The sequence below is a fragment of the Anser brachyrhynchus genome, assembly GCF_964034855.1.
Source record: "Anser brachyrhynchus genome assembly, chromosome: 25".
NCBI lineage: Eukaryota > Metazoa > Chordata > Aves > Anseriformes > Anatidae > Anser > Anser brachyrhynchus.
This window is the reverse complement of record NC_137718.1, coordinates 1,155,271-1,172,515: the sequence shown is the minus strand read 5'-3', so window position 1 is coordinate 1,172,515 and position 17,245 is coordinate 1,155,271. Positions and strand designations below refer to the sequence as shown.

The 17,245-nt window shown below is 51.9% G+C and overlaps 1 long non-coding RNA gene across 7 annotated transcripts in view; it reads left to right on the top strand.

Moving 5' to 3' along the window:
* The first annotated feature begins 5,008 nt into the window (after nucleotides 1-5,008).
* Nucleotides 5,009-17,245, top strand: part of LOC308182649 — a 36,360-nt gene continuing 24,123 nt past the window's right edge. For 6 of the 7 annotated variants that reach the window (XR_013941981.1, XR_013941982.1, XR_013941984.1 and 3 more), the window contains exon 1: nucleotides 9,140-9,565. This is a non-coding gene — a long non-coding RNA (uncharacterized lncRNA). Of the gene's footprint in view, nucleotides 6,177-9,139; nucleotides 9,566-17,245 lie in introns of those variants that run through there. The other variant, XR_013941983.1, reaches the window with a different exon arrangement.

The following is a 17,245-nucleotide window of genomic DNA, read 5'->3' as shown; positions in this document are numbered from 1 at the left end:
TCCCCCCTGGTGCCAGGGAGGAGGACAGGCTCCGAGCCCACGCTCACCTCGTGTGTCCCTGCTCTGCTCAGCCCCCGGGACTCCTCCTGGCCTTCAGCTAGATGCTGCTTGGTCCCTGGCTGCTGTCAGTCCCTCAGATTTCAGCTCAATCATTTCTGAAATGTGGAGCTGTAGCTAAAACGCCTTTGCACTTTAACAGGATTTTTCACAGCCTACACAGCAGAGGCTAGAGTTGCTCATCACCTGCTGTTGTAATCTGCACCGTTAAGCCTTCAGCTCTATACAGAAAGCTTAACTTTGCTTTGCTTATTTGCCTTCTCTATTCCCTCGCATCCGGCAGCCATATTTCAGGGAGGAAAAGTTAATCTTTTTTTTCCCCTGACTCCAGACAAAGGCATTTGAAATGAGATACAAATTGCTGATGAAATTATTGGCTTTGAGCCTCATCTGGGAAAGGCCCACTTAAAAGAGTCGCTGCTAAAGGGAAGAAAGTCATTTTCCAAGACTCTAACTGAGCGCTGTCGGGGATGAAGCCATCTTTTTTCTGCCGGGGGCCAAGACTTTCTCCTGCAGCCACGCTGCCACCGTGGTGGGCACTGCGACTTCCCTCGTTACTGTCCCACGTTGTCAGAAACAGCCAGAAAAGCAGGCGACAAGGTTGTTCTGGGGTCTGAGGTGTAGCAGCCTGGCCAGGCTGTGCCCTGCACCATCAAGTAACTCTGTCTGCTGCTGACGGCACCCGAAAGCTCCTCTGGGGCCGAGCCCAGAAAGGTTCCTGGTGGAAAAAGTCCAGGTTCAAGTGCCAGACGGCCTCGCGCAGGCTGAGGTCTGTGTTGCTTTTTCTCCAGGTTTGCCTGAGATGCCTCGTCCTCGTTGCACCGTGTTTCTTCATCTTCTCCAGGGCACTGTTACAGAAACAAGAAATAGCAGAAGACAGGAACGGTGCCAGAGCTGATGGAGAGGCCCTGCCTGAGGAAGGAGCAGCTGCTGGGGGGCACCTGAGCACCTGCCTGCCTTCGTGCCTCCATCTCACCCCCTAAAAACCTGAGCATCAGCAGTATAAACAGCTCCCCTGGCTTCCCTCCTGCAAGGCTCAATAGGCACAGCCGTGGCAGAGCATCCCTGAGGCGTGCGTTGGCCCAGGCTTTCTGACTGGGGCTGTGGAGGGCTCTCACTTCATTAGAGCTCATTATAAATGCCGTCCTCAAAGATAAATGTACAACGTAACATGGAGGTATGCTCTCTGGTGAAACTGAAAAGTTATAGATGTTAGCTTTGTAGCTTTATGAAAATGCTTTCTTATGGAACCTGAAATGACCAAGATTAGATTGAATTAATATGTACAGGTTTTTTACAAAGATTTCTAGCACAAGCATTTCATAAAAATGCAAATCTCAGCTGAGATTTATAATTAGTAGAGATATGTGTGGAGCTAACAAATTATCAGCGAAGCCAAGCTCTCTGCAGATAATTGCATGGGGCTGTGCTCAGCATCTGATGGCAGCCTCTGGACCCCGCTGCCAGCCGCCGGTTCGGAGGTGCTCTGGGCACCGCGGCACTCATGACGAGCTGGAGCTCAGTTGTACAGCGGGTTACAGGACATATAACGAAGCACCCGGAGCATCGACGGCCACCCTCCCTGGGAGGAAGAGGAGGAGACAGGATGAAGACCTCAAGATCCAGTTGTTCTCAGCAGGGCAGCAACCCCGACACCTCCGTGTGCTCCTTTTCCTTATCAACTGCAGAGGTTTCCATGGGTGCAAGATCAGGATCCTGCTGTGCTGGGAGCTACCAGCTGGCACGAGAGGAGAAGAGCTGCTGTAGTCCAAGATGTGGTGGCCTCATTCTCTCTGTGACAATTCATTCAGAAGAATTTGTACATACTGTTTTTTCTGCCTTCTTAAGATTTCCTGAGTGTTCCCAAGTTCTAGCCACCACGTGAAAACCTGCAAAGAAAAGTTGTTACAAGTGCTGTGAAGTTTTTGGAGGAGAGGTGAAGCGGGGAAGGGCAGGAAGCCTTTGCAGCAGCGCTACTTTTCTTCCAGGCAGCCCTCGGCACGTCAAGCTGCGAGGTTTCATTTCTCTTCCATTCTGTCTCTGCCATTTCTTCTGGAGGCCAGAAGGAGACCCTGGTGGAATATTAACTCCGTGGTCGCTGAGCGATTATTTATTACAATCATTGCTTTCGGGTCCTTTGACTCGTCTCTGTTAATTAGACTGCAGGGTGTAATAAATGTGATGGAAAGCGCCCAGGCACGGTTCGGCAGGGGCTGGGGCCGCTGCAGCTCGCGGAGGAGCCGCTGCGCTGGGCGCAGCCACCGCGGCCAGCCTGAGCTCTGACCTCGCCCGTCCAGCAGAAGGGCAGAGACGCTTACAGAGCAGAAATCGTATTAAAAAGGAGACCCAGCACTGAGCTGTGTGACCCTGCTGGAAATGAGTTCAGCAGCTGTGGGCCAGATGTTGCCAGCAGCCACCCTGCGCACGTACGAGCCCCGTTCGGGGGCTGCGTGGCAGCGATGTCCCCAATCCCACAGGGTGAAAATGGGATGCCAGCACAGGACATCTGCATGGAGCTCTTCGTAAAAGTAACCTCTCTGTTTGAAGTGTCAGGGCTCCTCTCTTCCAGTGTCTGCTTCGTGTCCTCTCAATGCTTGGGCTCAGGCCATTGAAGCCTGGCACGGAGCTGCTCACGGAGCTGCTGTGCCCCACATTACCCATCCTGGCTCTCATCCAGGGCCCAGTCCCCAGGAGGTGAACGGTACCACATGCATCCCGGGGCATCACGGGGCAGGTGGCAGCTGGGCCTGAGGCAAAGCTAACCTGCCCCTGCTCTGCACTGTAGTAATATTAAGAAAAGAAGGAGAAATGAGCTCATTTAAATGGCATTTGAATCTCCACCAGGGACTCTCGCAGGAGCAGACTGTGAATAGTATGGCTGAGCGCTAAGTTGAGAGCTGCGAGCAGCTCTACTCCAACGGTTATTTAAAATTTAAACCCACAAATTAAACAGGTTCTTTTTTTATGATGATAGAGTCCACGTCCCCGGTCCCCAAACACCTCTCCCTCCACGCGGCAGCGCCGGGGGGCTGACGCCAGCTGAAATATCGCTGTTCACGAGCAGCGTGCGGCTGCAGCGCGGTCGCTCCCTCCCCACGCAGCCCTGCTGCTCGCGTGTGTCCCTGCCTCTGGCCAGGTGCTTCCAGGCTGGGTTTTGCTGGGACTGAGAGAGGCGAAGCTGCCACCTTCTCCTCACCTCCCCCAGGCCTTGACGGTGCCCTAGAGATCCGAGGGGAGCTGCAGTCTCAGCTGACTCCTGCTTTGAGTTTTATCTTCAGTTTTTAAATTATCACTCAAAGCAAAGCCATGGTGAGAGGAGAAGAAGTCCTGACATTTGTGTCACAAAAGGAAACCTTTTTTTTCTTTATTCTTTAAAGGCTGGCTTTTCTCCTGCAGCTACCTGTTGCTCTGAATGGATTCAGTGAAAGGAAGCTTTGGGATGGCAACACTGAAATTCTAAGCCCTGCAAGAAGAGCAGACGTAATGGTAGAGAAATGTACGTGTCTTACAAAACAGAAAAAATTAGGCATCATTAAGAGCAGCAAGCTTCCCTCTTTGCAATTTAATGATGCAAAGCAGTCTCCATAGCACAGCTTTCCCTCCAACACAGCAGGGCGAAGCAGAGTCCTGCTCTGGCTCTGAAGTCATGGGGGGGAGGAGGAATTTTTCCATTGATACTTTTTCCTGCAGAAAAGAGGGTTTTTAATTAAATAAATGGGCTGATGAAATGCGTCTTTGTCCCTCAAAAGTTCACAGCTTTGCCTCAGAAAGGCAAGCACCACTGAATACTTTCTTAATCTACAGCATTCCAGGTCCAGTAGGCACTGGACAATATATTTAGGCTGTCGCGGTTGTCTTTGGCAAAAATGTGCCAGTTCCTCATTTTGTCCCTGTTGTTTTAGGAGGCACACAGCTTCCCTCTTGCTTTCCCTTCCCCTGAGGTGCCAGCCACCTGGGAGAGGCTCATAACCTCCGGGGTCCAGCACCAGGGAGGTTTCTGTTTGCTGAGCAGTGCAATGCAACTTAGGGCAAAAGGGAGAAAGGCAGAAAGAAAGGGAAAGAAAAGCTATTTTATTTCAGTGCAAAACTGTCCACTTTAAATACCCTTTTTATTACATTATCTGCATAGTAATACTAATAATAGATCTTGTTGGCAGTTCTAATGAGGCTGGAGAATATAAAGTTTCTTATAAAGTTAATTGTTGCCTTTAATATTCTCATACATTTATACATGGTAAATCTTTAAAGAAGAAAACACTCACTTCTTTCCTGCTAAGCATTCAGGACTGGTCTGTTCCTTGATGGGCCAAAAGCACGGGCTCAGCAGGCTCCGTTCCCCGAAAGCACAATGCGAATCGGCCCTGAGAAACCTCGGTCAGAGCGTGCGGGGCTGAGCTGGCAGTGGGATGGGAGGGGTTTTGCTTGCTCTGGTGATGGGGTTGACCGATGCCTTAGTTCCCTGCTTCAGTGAGTTTGTTTGCTCTGTGTAATTCTCCAGGGATTGGTGAAAGCAGGTAGAAACAGTGCGATAACGTTAATTTTTTTTTCCTCCAGTATTTCACTTCGGCTTTTTGTTTCAAAAAAAAAAAAATCCTATTTAAGCCATTTAGTAGGGAGTAGATTGAAAAGCGTTACAAACTAAGCAGGACCTTTCTCAGGGTGAAATTAAACTTTTTAAGTCTATCTGAAGTTGAGTTTCTTGCACCAATAGAAAAATCCCTGTTGGTTCGCCCTCCTGCCCCCGGCATGCATTTTTCCTGGGCTCGGGGGTGCCTGGGGAATGCACCACCCTCCTTCCAGCCACGCTCTGCACGTTGTTGGCGCTGGAAGCTGTGCCTGGGCTCTTCCCTGTTCCCTCCTCCTCCTCTCCTTCCCCAGGACGCCGCTAACCTGCTGCTCCAGCGGCGGGTAATTTATAGGAGATGCTGCCATTGGCTGTGCCTGAATTCATAACAGGTGGTTGGATAATTAAGTGTGCTTTATGCACACAACACTGTTTTGCTCAATGTAATTGCAGATTCCATATAAATAATTCACATGGAATTATTATACTGAGGACATCGCCCGCCTCCTCGTAATTTGCTTAACTGAAATAGGCTCTTTCATCACTAGCAGTGATTTGCTTTAAGACCATGTACACAGCATCCTTTACAGGCTGACTTCAGTGAAGATTACTGTAAATTTAATTAAGTTATGCAAATTGTTTGTCCACTATGTGGTGAAAGGGTGTAAGGCCACTGGACCGTGCAGACCAAGGGCAGTGAACGGGAGCAGTAAGCCTGACACCTTTTGAAGGAAGTGGATGATTATTAATAATAAAATAATAACAGTGACCAACGCGTAAGTGCTGCCTTTCCTCCTGACAGTGGTTCTTGTGCTTTTTACTAAAGCCTATAGGACACCACAGTCGAAGTTTACACACACGGCATGGACAGGGGAGCAGGGAGGGAGGTGACAGTTTTCTTCCCCTGCAGCGTGTCTGAGATGGGGAAGGAGCCATCCAGTGCGACCAGGGAGGTTGCCCACCGGGCAGCCCCGGCTTGCCCCACAGGCAGGGAGCACGGGCAGGGCAGTGCTGTGGCAGGCTGTGCACAGTGCCATCGAGCCAGCACCGCAGCGGGGCCACAACAGGACCCAACACCTTGCATCTGCGTGGCCACGAGCATCCCGCTCCCCCGGCACCCCGCTCCTCCGCGGGACGCCTCTCCTCCCAGCGAGATGCCACCAAGGTTGGCGATTGGGACGGGAACCGGAGCACAAGGTGACCTTATCTCGTGGCAGCAGGCAGGGCAGGGCAGGGCGGTGCAGCTCCCCCCGAGGCCGGGGAGCCCCCGCCGCAGCCCGCTCCGGGTTGCGGTTACCATGGCATGGCGGCTGCTGGCGCCGATAAGGAGGACAAAGCCTCGCCGCTATTCAGCAGCGCTCGCTGAGATGAGGCTGGCAGCTGGGGAGCAAAGATCGCTCCGGTCCTTGCTGTCGCATTGTCTCTTCCTCCTGCCATCTCTCACCACGTTGACTTCAGCCAGATGCCCGGCACGGGGCAGTGAATCCAGCGAGTCCTCGGAGGCTGGGCGCGAGGGCTGGGGGCTGCGCTGGGGCCTGGGGGCCACACTCTGCAGGTGAGGCTCTCTCCGAGGCCAAGGAATGACATCTCCTGCCTCAGAGGGGTAGAGGAGGTGCACATTTGTCTCATCCTTGAGGGAGGTAAATTGCTGCAAAAGCTCAAAAGATTTTTTTTGATAAACAACCGGTGTGGTGAGGGCTGACTCCGCTCACAGCCTCTGGGCTGGCTCCTGTCGTCTCCCCGGGGTGGGGGCAGCAGGGGGGACAGCACACTGCTGGGGTAGGGACAGCAGGGGGGACAGCACACTGCCGCTGCCCTCCTGCCCTCCTTGCCCTGGATTGCTCGGTACATGGCAAACCGGCTGCTCCTTGCCCCTGTGAGCCACCTCCTGGGCCTGATCCGCAGAGCCAGGCTCCTGCTGCCTGGTGAGCGGCAGGGCCAGCTCCCTGCCTCCTGCCTCCGCAGCCCGCTGCCCCTCTTTTTATGGGAAATTATGGTGGAAACTCGCAGCTGCTACAGCGACATTAGCCTCTGCACCTCTGTCCTTGGGACCACGGGCCCCGCAGGGATGATGGATGCCGTGGCCACCGCTTCCTGGGTGCTGGCTGGTAGCTGGAGGCCGTTGTTTATTGCCTCAGCCCTGATCCTTCCTCCCAGCCTCCACTCCTCTCACCCAGCTGCTGTGCCACCATAAAACACTCCACTTAGGGGGCAGGCTGGAGGGCTCTTGGCAGCACAGGGAGTGATTTAGAGAGGCTGCTGCCTGGCCACACAGAGGCTGTCTCCCCAGCCTGAGCAGGGACACGGGCTCCTGCTCATCACGCTGATTTACAGGGCCAGACCCCTCCACACATGGGCAGGGAGGCTCAATGGTGGCTGACATCTGCAGCACCATCATGCCCTGAGAGCATCAGCTGGAGCTTGCTCTTGACTTGCCAACCTGTACAGCATGGTGACAAGCGCGGAAGACAAAAGGATGCCACAGCAGGTGATGCTTCTGCTGTTACTTGGCTGGAAAAAATACCTGGGGCTTATGTACATACAGCACAGTGATGGCAGTTGGGGAAGTCACGAGGGAGCAGGTTCCACACTCCAGGCTTGGGGCTGGCAATGCAGCTGAATCACACGTGGGCATGTTCAGGAGGAACAAGCGAGGGCTGGGCAAGCACAGGGGGATGCATGGCGTGCCCCTGTCCCCATCCTAGCCCCATCACTAGCTGGGCCCTGTCCCAGTGCAGCTCGGGGGATCCTTCCCTCACCCCTCAGCTGCGGCTCTGCCACACTCAGGGCTGCCCCAAAATAAGGACAGACAGCCCCGGTCTGCTCCAACCAGGTGGGGGGCATCTGGTGGCCCCCGAGACCTGCTCCTAGCCACAGCCCATGGAAATGGTCCCTCAGGGCTGAGCCCGGACCCACTCAGGTCCCCGTGGCCCCTGTCCCCTGCAGGGGCTGAGGTCCCTGCACTGCTCCCAGCCAGGGGCTCACCCCCTCCCAGCCCTGGGCACACTCTTGTCATTAGGATTTCTGTGTTCCTAATGAGCACTTGATGAGCTGTCGATTATTCATAAACATGGGAGCACACACTCACCCTTTGCACACACCCTGGGCTCGCGGCGTCACCCGCGGGCTGCAGGCACCTCCTGGTGAAGCAGCAGCGAGAGCTCTCCCCTTCTGCCTAGGGATACGGAATCACTCCAGAAACATTAATTAAGAATGAGTCTACACAACCCCCCTGGGCAGCAGATCGTATGATTATCCCCATCCTACACACAAGGAGGCTCAGGCACAGACAGACTGAGCGACCTATCCAAGGTCACTCAGCATGTCAGTGACAGAGATGGATTTAGAACCCAGGAGGTGGCTTTAAAAAAAATCTCCTTATCTGTATTTTTTATTGCATTTAAAAATAAAACACAGTTATTAAATATCATAATACCCATAATACATTTTAGACTTGAACTGCATCCAGAGATGCTAAATGATAAATATAGCTATTATCAGAATAAGCACTCAGTGAAATTGATAGCTAGCATTTGTTTAATGAGTGTGTATATATACACATAGAGAGGCACACATGTGCGTAGAGGGGGAGAGACTTTTCATGTGAATACAGAAAGGGAAATTCTGATGTAATAGCATTTTGTCAACTCACGGGACGAATGTCCCAGGAAATCATTAAGACAGGAATTCATTCCTGAGCACTTGGCGCTGGCACCAGCGGGCCGCACGCAGCCACGTCTCCAGGAGCAGGCAGCTGGTGCCCTCGCCGCAGGGCCTGGGGGGAATCCCACCTCCATGCGTGCTCAATAAGCAGCTCGGTGGGGAATCCTAACGTCTGCTGAAGCGTTTGCAGTACAGCACTGAACTGGGGGTGCTGGGGGTGCCTCTCCCCGGGCGTGCTGGTGCCTGGGCTCCTGCTCCGTGAGGAGGCTGCCCAGTGCCTGCGTGCACCAGCTCCTCCCGTGGCACCTGGCATCTCCGTGTGCATGCTTTTAAGTAAGCTCCAATACCCCTGCAGAGAAAGTGTTAAATTCTGTCATGCTAAAGGTCACAGGGAGACCCAATAAACGCCCAGTTTAACAATGGGGAGAAATATTTTTATCGGTAACCTTTCGAGAAGCTAGTTTAATTGCATGCTAACAGTCACTCACTGAGGGCTGCTAGGAGCTACACGGAAGGCAAATGACAACAGTTGAAGGGTCGTTAAAGTTTGACTCTGGGCTTTGCTGAGTTTGACGGGGTAGGTTCCCTGCACGTCTGGCATGTCTCCAGCGCTGCAGGAGCATCCCTGCAGCCAGGCTGGTGGCACAGCGTGGCAGCCAGGAGCCACAGCTGGCACAGACCTGCAACACAAGGGCAGGTGTAGAAAGGGTGGTGGGATGGAAGGTTTTTCAGAGGAATCTGCTGAGTTTGGGGAAGCCAGAGCTTTTCTTCTCAATGACTTTTTGTATGCAGAATGCAAGAGCTACGGTGCACAGGGCGGAGACAATACCCCACGTGCGTCCCCCAGGAGGGAACCAGCTCCCTGCTCAGTGAGGGGTTGGAGCAGAGCGCCTGGTGGGGACGGGCAGCTGCAGCGCATCACGGGGAGCCTTTAAGTTGGTGCTGCCCAGGGCAGCTTGCTTTTGGCAGGAGAGCTGAGAGGATCAAGAGCTCCTTCTTTCAGGGCTCAAAGAGGTACTGAAGGTGGGCAGAGGGGTGTGGAGGCACTTCACTTCTGCTTTTTCAGCCCTCACCAGTAGAGACAAGGCCAGGAAGGCCCCAAGGCCTGTTCTGAAGCCAGGAGGCTACCACCGGGTAAGTGTGGCATCTTTTCTTTTCAGCCTGATGGTGTGTGCAACGGTCACCGCAACTTGTTCTCCTAGTGCTGCTTCTGTTGGCTGTGGAAATGCTGCAGGCCCCTGCAAGGGCACTGTCCCCAGGTGTCCCCGTGTCCTGCTGCAGGTAGGTGACTGGCTGCTGTGCCGCAGGGCAGAGCTTTAGCCTGCGGGGCTTGTAGTGATGGCTTAAATATTTCCCTGCTCTCTGGTCCGGGGGAGAGAGGCTGCAGCTCTGCTAAATGGCCGAAGGGCTTGGAGTCGGCATAGGTGAAAGTGATAATGGTGATAATTAAGGGCTAATTGTTTGCTGCTGCTGGCAGTGGGCCACCAGGTGTCCTGGCTGGCACGAAGGCAGAGGCCAAGAGCAGTTCCCCCACTGAGCTCTGGCAGAGGAGAGTGGCTGCAGTTGTGCTGCTCTTTCTGGGAGGGTTTTCTCCAAATCTGCTCAGTGACCTCCCAGGGATGTCCTGTGCCAGGCGAGGAGGTGGGGCTCAGGACTTCTTTTGGGGGCAAGAAAAAAGAGAAAACACTTCTTTCAGTTCAGATTGCTTCCTTGTGGTTCTGATTCTTTGGCTCAGCTGAGCAAATCATCTAGCTTTGAATTCACTCCACAAGTATTTCTGCTCAGGTGGTGCCCCCTTCTCTAACCTGTAATGATACCTCTGATGTCATGCTTAAACAGGTTGTTTTCCTCTCTATAGTCTTTTAATCTCATAATTTCCAAAACTGCTCTACCTTTATCTTTCTAGACTCTAAGTATCTATTTCCGTCCCACCTATAATGGCTTGTTTCAGTTGTTGAGCACTTACAATGCAGAAATTAATGTCTCCATTTTAATAGCTGTAGGGAAAGCAAGGTGCGAGGTGTGCTGCAGTGCAGCAGGGTATCTCGGGGTACCTGGGTGTGAGGTTGGCTGCAGGGTGCGGGAGCTGCACACCCACTGCAGAGCCTGCTGTTCTCTTCCCAAGGGTCGGGTGTTTGCTCTCAGAATATTCAGTCCCCTCCTGTAGCTGGTCTAAGCAAGTCGTCAATAGAGTCAGAGGAGTATTTTTCAAAGCAGGCTTCACCTGGAAGAAGCATTTGTGGGAAAGGCTTTGTATGATGACAATCAAAATTGGTACCATGGGAGGAGCAGAAAGGTGTCAGAATTCAGTTCATGCCTACTGCTGCTGGACCTGAGTTGGGGATAGTGAAGCTGAGTCAAAGCAGAGCCCATGTTTAAGGGTGCTGAGCAGCCTTAGACCCTGTGGATTTGGGCAGGCCTAGGCACTGGATGAAGTTCTGGACCTGAGCACTTCAGAGAGGCACACTGCGTGGTTTAGGTTGGAGACACAGCCAGGGAGTGCTTGTGGTAGCCTGAAGAGCCCCGTGTGTGCTGTGGTAGCCAGAGCTGCTCGATACTAATGGCACTGCTTCCTGCAGGCACGACAAGGCTTCATTAATAAGTGTCAGGATCTGCTGCTGAAGGGGATAGAGTTGTGTACAGTGCTGTTACAATTGCACGAAATGAAACAGGAAATTAAACTTAGGGTGACAGCAGTTGCTGGAGGAAGCGGTCCCCATAGGAAGCCTGGGGGACCTGGGGAAACATCTGCTAAGAGGACAGGACTGAGCGCTTTGGTGATGTCAGATGAGGTACGTGGGGCTGGAAGGGGATGACACAAAGTTACCCCTGTCCTGAGATGTGTGGTGTGCTTTAAAGTGGGCTTCCACCTGGCTGCATGCGAGCACATGGAGCTGGTGGTGCGGGGAGCAGCTCAGCTGGCTCTGTGGCAGCCCTGGGGCTGACCCAGGAGAGCCAGCCTGTCTCCTTGTCCATCCGCAGTCCTGCCCCCGTGCTATTTATTTATGTTTTAGCAGAAGCATAATATAAATAAAGCACCACCATAAAAATGTCAGGAAAAGTTCAAACCTATTCATTATCCATTTCACTCGGATTAAAATTTCCATCAAGGCTGCTTGGTTTTGACTTGAGTTGCTTTCCTTTTAATGAGCTTGATATAGAAGGTAAAAGATGCTAATTCATCCTTACATCTCTATCATCTCTCAGCTTTTGCTATATAAAGCATCAAGGTCGCATTCTGGGGAAATGTCTTTTTACCAAAGGTGCCATAATAATAATGAAGAAGCAATTTGTTTCAGCAAACTGCCTACAGTAATGAAGCTTAATTATAACCGTGTTATTAATACTGCTGCTTAAGGTAATTCACTTCTGAGCAGGGCGCAGAACAGTAAACTATAATTTAAACAAGAATCGAGACCTAATTTAAATCATCAGATCTGCTATGGAGAAAGGCAAACAGAATGACTGTGATCACACGCAGTTTGGAGTTTTCCCTCTGCTTGGCTTCCTGCGAGTGTCTGGAGCTGGGAAGGCTGCTGCAGAATGTCTTGGTGGTTTTCTCATCACCATGCTCCTTTCTAAGGGCTGAAACAGAACAGAAAGCAAACCTTCCCTCTCTGCTTGGGGGGACACGCTAATGTGTGGGCACCCGCAGGCAGCTTTCAACTGCTACCGACCTCTAATGTCTGTATAACAACAAAAAAAAATCTGTATGCTCTAAAAGAAAGGTGATATATACACTTATATGCCTGCAAAAAAGCTTTCAGGGAAGCCCCAAATGGTCCCCAGAAGCTCTCCCCTGCCAGGCATGGCTTTGCCCTGAAATGTCTGGCCCTGTCTCACTGTGGTTTGTGAAATGTATGAAATGCCACTTTTAGCAAAGAGTGATTTTTCTTCTGCTCCATGTTTTTGGGCATTCAGCTGGAGCATTGGGAGTCTTGCAAGTCTCTGGTGCCTCTCATCATGCTGCTTCCTCCCCTCCTGCCTGTCCCCATCTGCATTTCTCCACTCTGGGTCTTTATTTTCCAGGCTGAGCATCTCCATCCAAGTCCCTCCTGTCTAAACCCATTCCTTGCCTGTCAGACACAGACTGTTTCATGAACTTCACTTTCTTCCCTTTTTTCAGCCCTCTGCTTCCCCCCTTTTCCATTACAAGCTCCTTTCCCTTCTCACTGCTGTAAGCCCTGACATCCTCCTTCCCCATATCCCTCATTATTTCTATTTCTTTCCCGTGCTCTCTCACCTCAAAGCCTCCTTTCCACACCCACTCCCTCCAGCAGCCATCTCTGCCTCTGCTTCAGCACTCAGACGGTTACACGGGCTCCGTGATGCCAAGTGACATGAAATGATATTTCTGCGTTGCCAGTAATAATGTTTCCTTGCAAACCCCTCTTCAATAGCAAATAGTGAAAACCACAACAGTCTCTTTCCCTTCCCGTTCCTCTTCAGGGCTTGCTGTCAAATCTGTATTTCCAAATCCTAGCATGCAAAATTCATTCATCCGTACAGGGTTCAGGCAGCTCAGTTTGCTTGGTGATTATACCCAGGTTCACCCTTGTCACTGCCAGGTGTGGCTCTGTTCGAAATTGTGACAGAGGAGAGGAGGTGTGGAGGAGAAGTAAATATGCCGAGTGTTTCTTCTCGGGAAGGGGAAAAAAGCCTCTATCACTGTTCCACTTGACTGCAGCCTCCTGCGGGCTGTTTCGTCTCATATTATCTAAGCTCCGAGGGGGTGTCCAATTTGAGGAACAATAACTATAAAGTCATTTACAGTCCCCCGCTGAGGCACAGCACATGATAGCCTGTGTAAAGCAGCAAACAGATGTGATGGCCTCTTCTGCGGAGCTGCTCTGGGCAGCAGTGCAGGTGGGGTGGGCGCTCCGTGGCGCGGGGCAGGCAGACCCCCCAGCACCGGGGGCTCGCAGCTTGCCTCGCCAGCTCCCAGGCCAGCAGCGACACGAGGGTGATGCTTCAGCCCCTGTGCCCCTGCCGTGCTGGCAGCAAGGTCATCAAGGCTGGCGTGGTGCTGATGTGCGGATACCGCCTGCGAGCTGCAGACCTGGCCGAGGCTAGCATTTTCCTTCCAATTTCCTACTGTCATGCGGACGTCGGTGCAGCTCCACGGAGGTTAAAACAGCTGTGATGAGCCCATTCAAGCTGATCCTGCCTGTGGAGCTGGTTCAAGAACAGGAAATTGGATGGAAGAAGATAGCTTAGTGTCCTACCTTCAGAAACGTGCTGGAGCGCTTCCTGCTTGTGAGCAGTGTCAGAGGGGCCCCAGGACGGGATCGGAGGAAGAGGAGAGAATCAGTGCAGGGGCATGGGGGCTGCCCAGTGCTCCTGGGGTGACTGCGATGTGGACCAGGGGCTGTCTGTGTGCAGGGACCTGGCTCCATCCTGCTGCTGCAGGTGCTGGCTGGTTGTAAATGTCCTCCCCACCAAAGCTCCTCTTCACCTGCTTGGTAGCAGTAACTACCTCATCCTGATGCTTGCAATGTTTTTTTCCTTGTGTGTGTGAGGTTTATGAAATATTTTTGGGGGACCATGACAAAGCTAAATTAATGAATGGAAATTATGTTGTCCTGGCACTTGAACTCAGCCCTACTCCTCTTGGTTATTGCCCCAGCTCAGCATGCACAGCCTGAAATCAGGGGCAGCTGGGGTGTCCGTGCTGCTGTGGGGTTGCTGCCGGCCCCCTCGGTGCTGGTGGCTTCTGCTGGGCTCTCTTGTCCCGGCTGCCTGCTCTGCCGGCACACTTCAGAGCTGCACTCCCGAACTACAGGCTTAATCCGTGATAAGAGACTTGATCTCAGCAGGGGAGAGTCAACTGGCAAACACCACAAGTGATATAAAGCAGCCCAGCAGGACTGAATGCATTACCTCGAGATTATTTTCAGAGAAGGAGGGAAGAGGGAAGAACCAGGAAAGACAAGTAAAACCCAGGTATTGAATTTTCCTGTGCACGTGTTGCCTTGTGAATCACCTGCTACTTCCCAAGCCCTCCTCATGCTAACTTTTAAGGTTAAAAACAAGTCCAGCATCTGTCTGGGAGATAAAGCAGTGCAGGTGGTAATGTGGAAAAGCTGTAGGCTCTCATCCCTCTTGCTCGGTGTATCACTCGGCACAGCGGAGAGCCTTTCACCGGGCGTGGGGCTCTGCGAGCTGCTTGGGGGCTGAGAGCCTGAGCTCTCTGAGAACAGGGCGAGAGCCCTGCTCCATCCCGTGTGTCCTGCACCTGGGTGGCATCCTGCTCACCTGCTGTAACCGGCAGAGGAGTTTTATGCTGAAAACAGGAGGTGAAGCTTTAGGTTCCTCTTGCAGCCCCAAGGAGAGAGCCAGGAGTGCTCAAAGAGGTCTCCCGAGGGCTGCAGGGTGTGCTGAGGGGACTGGGGTGCTGTGGGGGGCAGCCAGGCTGAACAGGAGGGGGCTTGTGGAGCCCCCCGGTCCCTCCCAGTGACCTGAGGGCCTTTCTTGTCCCCCAAACCCTGGCTCTCAGCCTCCCTGCATTTTGGCACTGAGGTGAGCCAGCCTCACACTCCCTGGGAGCATCTCCCTAACCCGGCAGCTGCAAGACTGGGGGGTAAATGACCTGTATCCCTTCGGGAGGTCTCCTCGGGGCAAGAGTGAACCAAAGTGAGTTTTGGGAGAACAAATGATAAGGGATACACCTGCTATGTGGGATTTAAAAATATCCCTCTGAACTGGCAGCAGGAATATTCCTGCTAGATCTGTTTAAAGAACAAATTGTTTCAAAATGAACAACTCGATGACAATTTATATGGATGTTCTACATGATTCAATACTGGGGGAAAAAGATGAACCTATTACGGTAATTAACTTATTGCACATCAAAGCAAATGTGCTAAAGAAGCTTTTCTGTGCAGTGGTTTCCTTCTGTTTAAGAAGGAAGTGGAAAAAAAAAATAGTGGGAATCGTGTTCTCCCTGCTGTTACGGCTGTCTGGTTGTGAGTTGCTCCCCAAGGCGTTTTCACACCCGGAGACCACCGCAGGGTGACTCAGAAACCTCCCTGGGTCCGTCTGTCTCTCCCCAGAGCCCCTCCAAGGGAAGTCCTTGCCCTGGGCTCCCCAAGGGGCACCCATGGAGCGCAAGGTCAGGGCATCGTGGTCCATCCCGAGCAGTCCCTTAGCTTGGATCTGGTTGAAAGCAGTTCGAGAAGCGGAGAAAAAGTAGTCAGCAGGGAATTCAGGAAGAGCAGAAGTTTTAATTGGGTTTTATCTATTAGTTAATCAGGAAGTATTTCGGTGACAATTAGGTCAAAGCCTCTGGCATATCTGTGAAGCAGACATTCATCATTAGCCCTACCTGGGCTTGCAAAGTGGTATTTATGAGTTTCCAACTGGTGAAAAAGCCCTTCTAAGAAATTAAGGTGAAATTCACACTCTTGACCATGGGGGGAAGGCTGTCAGCTGTGATTGATGGCCAGGAGCAGGGCAGAACAGCTGTTTATTGGGTCCGGCACCGTTTTAGAAACCTTTGTCTGTCAGCAGCAGCTGGTCCTTGAACGGATGCGAAGGTTTGTCTGGGATGGTGGCACCGAGTACTGGGGCTCCTCCAGGAGCTGCCCCTGTTGCTCCAAGCCAAGTGGTAGCAGGAGAGCCCACACGCCACGGGGACCGTGACCCGGGTGGATGGCGTGATGTGACGTGTCTGCGACCACCCATGGCACTGCTGGCTTTCTTTGAGGGGAGCAAAAGGAGCGGCTGCAGTAGAAATGATCTTGGAAGGCCAGCACACGGCACTGGCACAGCAGGCTCCCGCACGCGCAGACGCTGGGTTTTGTGATACGCAGCCTGTGTCTCCGCAGGCTGCTCTAACCTCATTGCTGCAGTGAGAAAATAGTATTTTCCCTGAGACAGTGTGCATGCATGCCAGTCTAAATGAGTATTTTTCACACTGCTCTGTCCAAACATGTTTAAGTCCTTAAAACTTGGTTACGTGCCCAGTGCTCTTCTCCAGGAGAGAATAAGGAAGGGAGCAGCCTGGGGAACTGCTCCTGTGGCTTTGGAGCTGGTGCCTGGGCAAAACTCAGCGCGGGTGAGGTGAATGGTGGCTGGCAGGAAGGAGGGTGAGCACAGGGAGGCCGGGAGCTGGAGAGAATGGCCAGGACCGAGCCTTCCTGTAGGGTCTGGGTCTTCTGCTGGGTGCCACCAGGTCTGCTGCTGCATGGTTTATGACCCCCTTTATGGGGTCATGAAAATTTGGGGTGGTGCCCAGTGAGACCTGCCTGACACCTCGTCCTGACATCTCCTAAAGCATTTGGATGGCTAAGCTCCTGCCTATTCTCAGGGCTCTCAAAGCCCTTTGTAAACATGTAAAGTTTAACTCTCTTATTACTCCCTTATTGCAGTTTGCACTGGCAGATGAGCAAACTGACTCTATTCCCTGAAATATCTGTGTGGGACGGGATGACTGTGTGTGTAGAAAAGCTATTTAAGCACACTTCAGTTACTCTTCTTTTGTGCTAATACTGGTCCATTCAAACGAAACAATTTATTAGAAGGGGTCAGGCGAAATGGCAGTTGTGTTTGGAAGTCTGAGTAGTTATAATATTGACTAAAGATTGTGTTTTTCAATTTTCAAAACAATGTTAAAGCAGTAGGTGTTCTGGAAAGGAAATTTATTGCAAGTGAAAGATTTGGATACAACTACAAATCATGCTTTTAAATTGTGGAAACAAAATATTTCATTTGGTCTTACCTGGATTTTTTTCAGGGGTGTTTGCTGGCTCTCATTTTGCTTTGTCATTCACTGACATCTTTTGGATCTTGAATTTTTAGTTCAGTCTGAAATGGGCTTTATTATTTTCAATCTATCAAGTTCTCAGCATGTAAAAGAACCTTTTCCCTGGTTTTCAGGTGAATCCCCCAACCGTGGAATTCACTTGGATCAAAAAAGTCCAAGTCTTCTGCCCAGCAGGGCACCTTTCAAGACGTGTTTGT